The 8922-nt window shown below is 41.4% G+C and overlaps 1 pseudogene; it reads right to left on the bottom strand.

The window, feature by feature from the left end:
* Positions 2361-8922, bottom strand: part of LOC104759739 — a 10120-nt pseudogene continuing 3558 nt past the window's right edge.

Here is an 8922-nt window from a genome sequence, read left to right as displayed (position 1 = left end):
GTTCTTAGAAAAATTTAATTGATGATAAAAAATAATGTAACTGTTTGATGATAAAAAAGATTGTAGCTGTTTGAGAAAGAATTTGGAAGAGAGATTGTTTGCAACTTAATTGGGAGTAGAATAGTTTTTAATGATAATAAGAAATGAGAGATTTTTTAAGAGAGAGTTGGGATGAGAAAATATTTGAAACTTGAGAATAAAGCAGACTGAATATGAGAGTTTTTACATTCAAGAGTAGCTGATTCTCGTTTGCTATATATACAAGTTTATTGAACAACAAGTGGGGAAAGAAAAACACAAACGTGTTCACAGGAAGGAAACAAGTTCTCACGGGATGACATTTACGACAGACACAAACACAAACGAGTTCTCACGGGATGACATGTACAACAGACCAGAGACTTTTGGTCTCTTGTGCCGACGTGAGATCAGAAGGTTCACGGGTAGAGCAGAATCACAGACCAGAGAACCAGAGACTTTCGTTCTCTTGTGCCGACGTGAGATCACAAGGTTCACGGGTATCATTGGAATGTAAACCTGCCGAGGATAAGCAAACAACACATGAGATAAGAACATATCAACAAACAAACATCAAGAAAAGAAAACAAGAGCATAACCACTTAGTTGTAGTTATAAGAACAGAACCATTTATCTTCAGGTTACCTGCAAAACATAAAAAGAGAATCCTCAATAACCAGAGCCATGCAGTACAAGTAAACAGAACCTAACCAAGAAAATAAACAGCCAGACAATACAAATAAAAAATGTGTCGTACGTTGTATAAGATTTTCGACACAATACAATTCACTACAAATGTGCTTGTCTTGTTTTTGACTCAACAACTTTTAAAGCATGAGATATCATTGATTACGTCAATTCATCAACTAAACACAAACATTCACTAAACACAAACAATGATTAAAAAAGATACATACAAAAAATACAAAACACAAACTTTAACAAAACACAAAACACAAACTTTAACAAAACACAAAACACAAAACACAAAATTTAGCTAAACACAACCACTATCCTAACATCTCATCAATTAGCTTCTTTCTCATGTTGATTTCAGGCTCCGACAGATCAGTTCTGCCGACTAAACTCTCTAGAAGTTATTGCTTGGAAATTCTTTCTCTTGCAACTATTTCTTTCTCTCTGATCTCCCATGCCTTCTCTAACTTTTGTAGAGAATTAACCTCAGTTTCTGTACCACGACCACTTTTCTTTGCTTTCCTTTTGGATGCCTTAACACCTGGAGGGCGTTGATTAGCTTCTTCCTCAAGAAGAGATGTTGTATTTTAACTGGAGGAATATGTGCCACTCACATCAAGCTTTGTTCTTTTAGAGTTTTCAGGTCCTCTCAAAGTATTATAAGAACACCACTTCTGCTCATGGCGAAGCTCCCTCCAAGCATGCTCTAGAGAGAACTTCACTTTCTGATCATTGACGTACAACTCGTTTGCCATTTGGAGAACCTCATCTTCTGACTGCCCACTGGTTCACCGACTCGAAGCTTGGTTGTTGCATCCTACAAACTTGTTGACACTCTCATTTTTTTTCCACCTCTGCTTACATTGACTGGCTCCTCTCTTTGGTTTACCCGCTACTGCTTCACTCGCTCCATAGTAGATAGCAATTCACTCCCAAAAGGAACCACCCTTTTGCCCATTGTCCATCTTTGCTGGTGTTTAATCAACCACTGATCAAGACAATATCTTCCTAGGCAGTTCATCGGATTCTAGCTTCCCTTGAGTTTTCATTTACCTCTTTGACATCACTAAATTGTGTACTAAACTGAGGGATAGGTGATGAGCTTATATGAATAGGTGATGAGCTTATTTGAATAGGTGATGAGCTTGTTTGGATAGGAGGAGAAAAAGATGGAAGAGATTCTAGATTATTCACCCCTTGTTGGCTAGTCAAGAGGTCTATAAAGTTTAGAGAATCCATACCCTAAAGTCTATGAAAGATGGAGAGAAGAAGAATTGGGTTGAGGGATAGAGAACCATAGAAAATAGAAAATCTCCGAGACCATTTAAACATTGAAGGAGAAGGAAGAGTTTGGTAGTTGGGTTTATTGTAAAGCTTTAAGGTTAGGTTTAAAAATGTGTTTTGTGTTTAAGTGTGACAACTACCAAGCATTTAGTAAGTGCTTAACTACCAAGCATTTTGTAAGTTCTTAACTACCAAGCATTGAGACTGATTCACAATAAGTGTTTAACTTTTACAACTACCTACCAATTTGTGTTTAAGTGTGACAAAAGAAGCTATCAATGTCAACAACAAAGCAAGACCTCAAGCAAAACTTAAAACATAACCATTAATAAAGCAATATATTTTTATTCTACAAACAAGACTTAAAACAAGAAATCAATGTCAACAATCAATCGGAAATCAAACAGCTTACTACCATTCTACAATACTACAAATCAAACAAGAAATCAATGTCAACAATCAATCGGATTCTAGTTTAAAAAAGTTTTGTAATGTTACCTTCTTTTTAATGTTACCTTCTTTGCTGCTCGACGTTCGCTGAAGTACTTGCATTTTAGAAGCTCCTTGTAAAGCTGACCTCTAGCGCCATACTCAAAAAACAAGTAAACTCTTTTCTACAACAAGAGGTATTCGAGAACCTGTTATTATCACAGAGACAAAACATTGTAATGTAAACAAGAAGAATCTTAAAATACAACACCTGATCGTAGAAGTAACCTACATAATGTCTTCCTTTAATGAAGTTACCTTTTCAGATGGTACATAATGTGTCCCAAGACCAACGAATAGTGCATCTGATGGTGTGGAGATCCTTTTTCCAGTCAAACCAAGATAAGCACCTGTAAACGTTTGTGCCAGAAAAGTTTCACTGAGCAATATACTACATGAGTCTTTGCTTTCACTATAAACAGGCTTCCATCTATATGAATTCCACTCTATACAAACTTAGAAAGATTTAACGGAACAATAACCATTTTTCACTAATCAACTAGGAATGACCTTTATCAACATGAAGAAGAAGTGAAAAGGGAATATATTTTTGGAGCAAATAACATAGATGCCTTCATTTCTCAACAATAGATTTGATAACCTCTATTACCTGACCCAGGAAACAGCCAACAGAGGCAAGAAAAAATGATGCTAAAATTCCAGCCAGTGTTCCTTCAATACTCAAAGCTCCCTCGGTTCCTCTTGGTACAATCTTGAATGTTGTGGCTAAATACCTCCAAAATTGCAGCAGTTAGTAAGAGGAGAAAATGAATGCAGATCAATTCAGTTTTCAATTGGTTTCATGTTATGTCAAGACAAGTCTTTGACATACTTAAAACAGGAAACAGACACAAACCATTACAGAAGAGATGATAAGGCGGATAACAATAGCATTACTCACGTTGTTTTTCCATACGCTTTTCCTAACTCGCTAGAGACAGTGTCAGACACTTTGGTACAAAAACTAGAAACAAAACCAAGCCGGAAAAGCTGAGAAAAAGCTGGTCCTCCCACTAGATATATTGAAAGAAAAGCACAGACACAACCAGCAGCACTTTAACCATAACACTGCAGGGTCCTCTTCTACCTTTTCTCTTCTCGGCCACGTCTTGTGCTTCCTTTTCCGACATTTTAACCTTTGTTGCCGTTGTTCCCTGTGACATTGTAAATCATCTAAACCAGAGTCAATCGCAAATTTAGTGCTACTAGATGAATACCCACGCTATGCGCGGGCTTATAGCTTACCGCTTTTTAAACAATTTTGCTACTAATTTGATTTTGTTATGTAGAGTTTATCTATTTTTTAATTGTGGAAATCTTGAAAAATATAATTTGATTTTGATATTTTTTTTTACTTCAAATAGCTTTTTTCATTTTGCAATTGAATTATTAGATACATGCATAGACAACTTTATTTTGAAAGCTTAACCATTTTACAATTCTTGTCTAAAACTTCTAAAAAAAAATATTCCAAATGAAAGCTTAATCTAAAGATGCATATTTTGTAACAAAGAGTTTTTTAGCTTCTCAGTTATATACTATGAACTACTAACATTTTAATTTATCAAGATTGATCAAGATAGACATCTTCCTTTCATGTTAGCTCTTCAATTTCTTGAATATAACTCTAGAATTTTTTATTTATTTATAAGAATTTCATTTAATTTTATTTTTGACAACTTCTAAATATTAGAATATGAAAACTCCTTCCTCTTTGTCTCTGTATTCTGCTAAACCAACATTCTACAATTTTATTCAATTATCTTCCATTTGATAGTGAACAAAACTTCAATCTTCTTCATCAAAAAAAAAAATTTAGGGACAAACTTTCATGAATTTCTCTACAATATTAACAAATATGTCTATCACTGCTGCAACTCTTCAAACTATTGACAAAATTATGACTCCTAAACCATATATCTATAGATTCATGGTTTACGCTGAGAGGAAGAAGTGGCTCTTGATTCAATCCCGATACTTTTTTTGTCTTTTGGTGATGCATCTACTTTTTTGGGAAATGTTATAAGCCTCTCTAATTTTTTTATGTAAATATTAAAACTGTTTTTGTAATATAAAAAAGAACAAAATACATGAATAGGTCTTTTTGCTTTTAATGAGGATAGACAAGTGGCACTCTCTTCACTGCTGATGTGTCACTCAGATGGAGAGAGTTGGCCATCTTTCATAATATAGATTATTTTCAGCTCTGATGTTAAAAATCTAAAACTTCAAGCAAATTTGTATATGTATAGTAAAGAAAAAGTTTCTCAAAGTTGAACATGATCAGACAAACTAGCTCTGTAATATCAAAGCTCAATATCAAATTCAACATTAGATTAGTAAATTATAAGCTTTAAAATCATTCAAGCAGATAAACAAAGAATGTGATTTTGATTTCTATGTTTAACAGAGTCAGGGGATCAAATTACGGATCAAGTTATATAACAATTGCACTTACTATGACAAAGTAAGCATCGACTAAGAGGAAACCAGCAGAGCCATAAGCCCGCCAAGTAAGAGTACCGAGCAAAAACGCGGCGGCGATCCCAGAAGCGGACAATCCAATAACAAGAAGCGGTGAACCGAGAACAAAAATCAACAAATTGTTATCCACGGCGGATTTCCAAGTAGGTGACGCCGATTGAATCAGCTTCATCTCCTCCGTCATCACTCCTTCCACCGATGCAGCCGCCACCGTAACTCCGCCGGCTCTGCTTCACGATGATAGCATTCCGTTGGAAAAGGGTTCGAGATTACGCCATCCGTATCGGCTGGATCTAGCGTATGAAAATCCCGAGAGTTTTGGGATTCTTAGAGGAGGTGAAGAAACTGATCTACAAGGATTTAAGAGTAGTAGTGATGTGACCGCCGGACGCGGTCGTCTACGATCGCGGTACGGACGCGGCTTGAGCTCTCGACCAACTTTCAATCGGTGAAGCTGTTCACGACCGAGGTTCTTGGCTTCGGATCTAGGGGAAAATCAAACGATGGAAACGGAGTTTGAAGGGATTCAAACGAGCCGTTCGAGAGATACTCCGGGAAGCCACGAACGGTTCAATCGGACAGTACGGATGCGGGACGAGCGGGTGGATGTTTTCGAGGGTAACAATAGCGGGAACGATTTGAGATGGTTCGAGGGGACTCTAGAAAGATGAAAGAGGACAGATGGAAACGTGATGATGGAAAATACGGATGGGTCGATTGACGACACAAGAGGTTTGGCTCTCCTCTTGATACGGTCGCCAACAAGGGCGAACCCGGTTCGCGTCTTGTTAGGGTTTTCTCAAGGTTCAATCCTGGATTGAAGAAAGAGAAGAGTGAGACAAGTTTCAATAATCTTTCTTGAGGATAAGTTTTATTTTCATACAAGTCTAAGGAGGAACAAGGGCTTAAAGAGAGTTTAAATAGCTAGGTCTAGATAGGAGCTTAAGGACACACGGATTCATCTTGATCCGCACATCGTCCTTTTGACGTGTCCCCTTTACAAAGAGAACACATCGCCACCTTTTGACTAACACGCTTAGCCACAAACACTCTCCAACGTTCACAAACATAGGATCAAAAGAGAATATTCTCAAGTTCAAAATTAAACCAAAAATAAGAGGGAAAGAGAGATAACCGCCTTGGCCTTGCGCGTGAAGCAACTTAGCCTTTAGGCGTTTTGCGTTTAGCTCCATGCCTCGTTAAAACCTCCTCCGGTAAACCCATTGGGACAAACCCGGAGTGAGGAAAAAGAGTACACTTCCTCGCTTAACGACTTGACCGTCTTCACTCTTGGGTAAGAGTGAAGACTAAGCGGACTGAGCCTTCGGAGTCTTCGTTGGGTGGCTGGTGTCGGACGTAGGTTCGGACAAATAGGTTGAGCCGCTGTTTGGCCGCCTTTGCTGAGCTCTTGGAACGTGTGGTGGCTCCGGGAAGGATCGTTGGAGCCTTGGCCACGTTTGAAGAGGTTGCCCTGGTCGCGTCCGATGCGTCTTGGTCAGGCGTCTCGGTCGCGTCCGGCGTGTCTTGGTCTTCTTGGCTGAGGTCGCGTCCTGCGATCACATCATTCCCTCCCCCTTGAAAAGGTTTTGTCCCCAAAACATCTTCGTCTTCACCTACATCAAACGGAACGAGGTCAGTGACATTGAATGAGGTGGATGTACCAAACTCACCTGGAAGCTCAAGTCGGTAGGCGTTATCGTTGATCTTCTCGATGACTCGGAATGGGCCATCTCCTCGCGGGCTGAGCTTGTCCTTGCGTTTCTGCTGGAACCTCTCCGGCCTTAAGTGTAACCAGACCCAATCACCAGGTTTGAACAGCATCGGTTTACGTCCTCGGTTGAGGAAGCGTGCATACTGCTCGTTCCTTCGCTCTATGTTGGCTCGGACCTCCTCGTGCAAAGCCTTGACCATTTCTGCTCGTGCGACTCCGTCTTGATTCTCGGCTTCATTCGGTGGTATAGGGAGGAGATCCAGGGGCGTCAAAGGCTTGAATCCGTATGCGACCTCGAATGGCGACCTTTTCGTAGCTGAATGCACCGCTTGGTTGTATGCAAACTCGATGATCGGAATGCACTCGAGCCAGGAGCCTTTGTTGCTGGCGATAGCTGTGCGGAGTAAGGCGCCTATTGATCTGTTGACGACCTCCGTTTGGCCGTCGGTCTGAGGGTGAGCCGCGGTGGAGTACAGTAACTTCGTTCTGAGCTTGCGCCAAATAGTTCGCCAGAAGTGATCAAGGAACTTGGGATCCCGATCGGATATGATGGTGCGCGGAACGCCATGAAGCCTTACGACCTGACTAAAGAATAAGTTCGCCAATTGCACAGCATCATTGTTCTTATTGCACGAAATGAAGTGAGCCATCTTCGAGAACCTATCAACAACCACCATGATACTATCTTTATGCGCTAAGAGGGGTAGGCCGAGGATGAAATCCATGGAGAGATCGATCCATGGTGCGGTGGACACGGGCAAAGGCATGTAGAGGCCATGCGGGTGAGTTGTCGACTTGGAGGTGCGACAAGCTATGCAACGGCCGACGTGCTTCTCTACCATACTTCGCATCTTTGGCCAGTAAAAATGCTCCTTGAGCACGGCCAAGGTCTTGGTGATGCCAAAATGACCCGCTAAACCTCCACTATGGGCTTCACGAACTAGCAACTCCCGGATAGAACCATTTGGTATACACAGCCTTCGACCTCTGAACAGGAAACCCTCGTGAATGTAGAACTCGGTGTAGATTCCTTTCCCATGGTTCTGGAAGCAATCTCCAAACTCAGCATCTCCAGCATAAGCATCTTTGATGCTTTCAAAACCCAATACGCGCGCGTCCATTGTGGTGATTAGTGCATGCCGTCTCGACAAGGCGTCGGCGACTACGTTCTCCTTGCCCTTCTTGTACTTAATGACGTATGGAAACGACTCAATGAACTCCAACCATTTCGCATGACGTCTCTTGAGGTTGGTCTGGCCGCGGAGGTGCTTGAGAGTTTCGTGATCAGTGTGAATCACAAACTCTCTCGCCAATAGATAATGTTGCCAAACCTCCATGGCACGAACGAGGGCGTATAACTCCTTGTCATACGTAGGGTAATTAAGCGTAGCTCCACTAAGCTTCTCACTAAAGTACGCCACCGGTTTGCCTCCTTGAGTCAGGACAGCTCCGACTCCAACTCCCGACGCATCGCACTCAACCTCAAAAGTTTTGTTGAAGTCGGGCAATGTAAGCAAGGGTGCTTGCGTGAGGCGTTTCTTGAGCTCGGTGAACGCCTTGTCTTGTTCCTCTCCCCATCGAAACTCGCTGTTCTTCTTGATCACGGAGGTGAGAGGCGCGGCGATCGTACTGAAATCTCGCACAAACCTCCGGTAAAAACTGGCTAGGCCGTGGAACGACCGGACTTGAGTGATGCTCGTGGGCGTGGGCCACTCCTCTATTGCGCGTATCTTCTCTCCATCCACCTTGAGGCCCTGCGAACTCACAACAAAGCCTAAAAAGACCAATTCATCAGCAGCAAACACGCACTTTTTCAAGTTTGCGTAGAGTTGCTCTTCGCGGAGGGTAATCAAGACAGCCTCTAGGTGTTTTACATGATCAGTCAAACTAGAGCTATATACCAATATATCATCAAAATAAACCACCCTGAACTTATTGATAAACGATCTCAAAACATGGTTCATAGGACGCATAAAGGTAGAGGGGGCGTTAGAAAGACCGAATGGCATTACCAGCCATTCGTACAAACCCTGTTTTGTCTTGAAGGCCGTTTTCCACTCGTCACCCTCCTTCATCCGAACTTGATGGTAGCCGCTCTTCAGATCGATCTTTGAGAAGACACTGGCGCCGCTAAACTCGTCTAGCATGTCATCAAGGCGTGGAATGGGGTGGCGGTATTTGATAGTGATGTTGTTGACGGCTCGACAGTCAACGCACATCCTCCATGATCCGTCTTTCTT

This window comes from Camelina sativa, chromosome 17, assembly GCF_000633955.1.
Source record: "Camelina sativa cultivar DH55 chromosome 17, Cs, whole genome shotgun sequence".
In the NCBI taxonomy this organism is placed as follows: Eukaryota; Viridiplantae; Streptophyta; class Magnoliopsida; order Brassicales; family Brassicaceae; genus Camelina; species Camelina sativa.
This window is presented reverse-complemented; position numbering and strand designations above follow the sequence as displayed.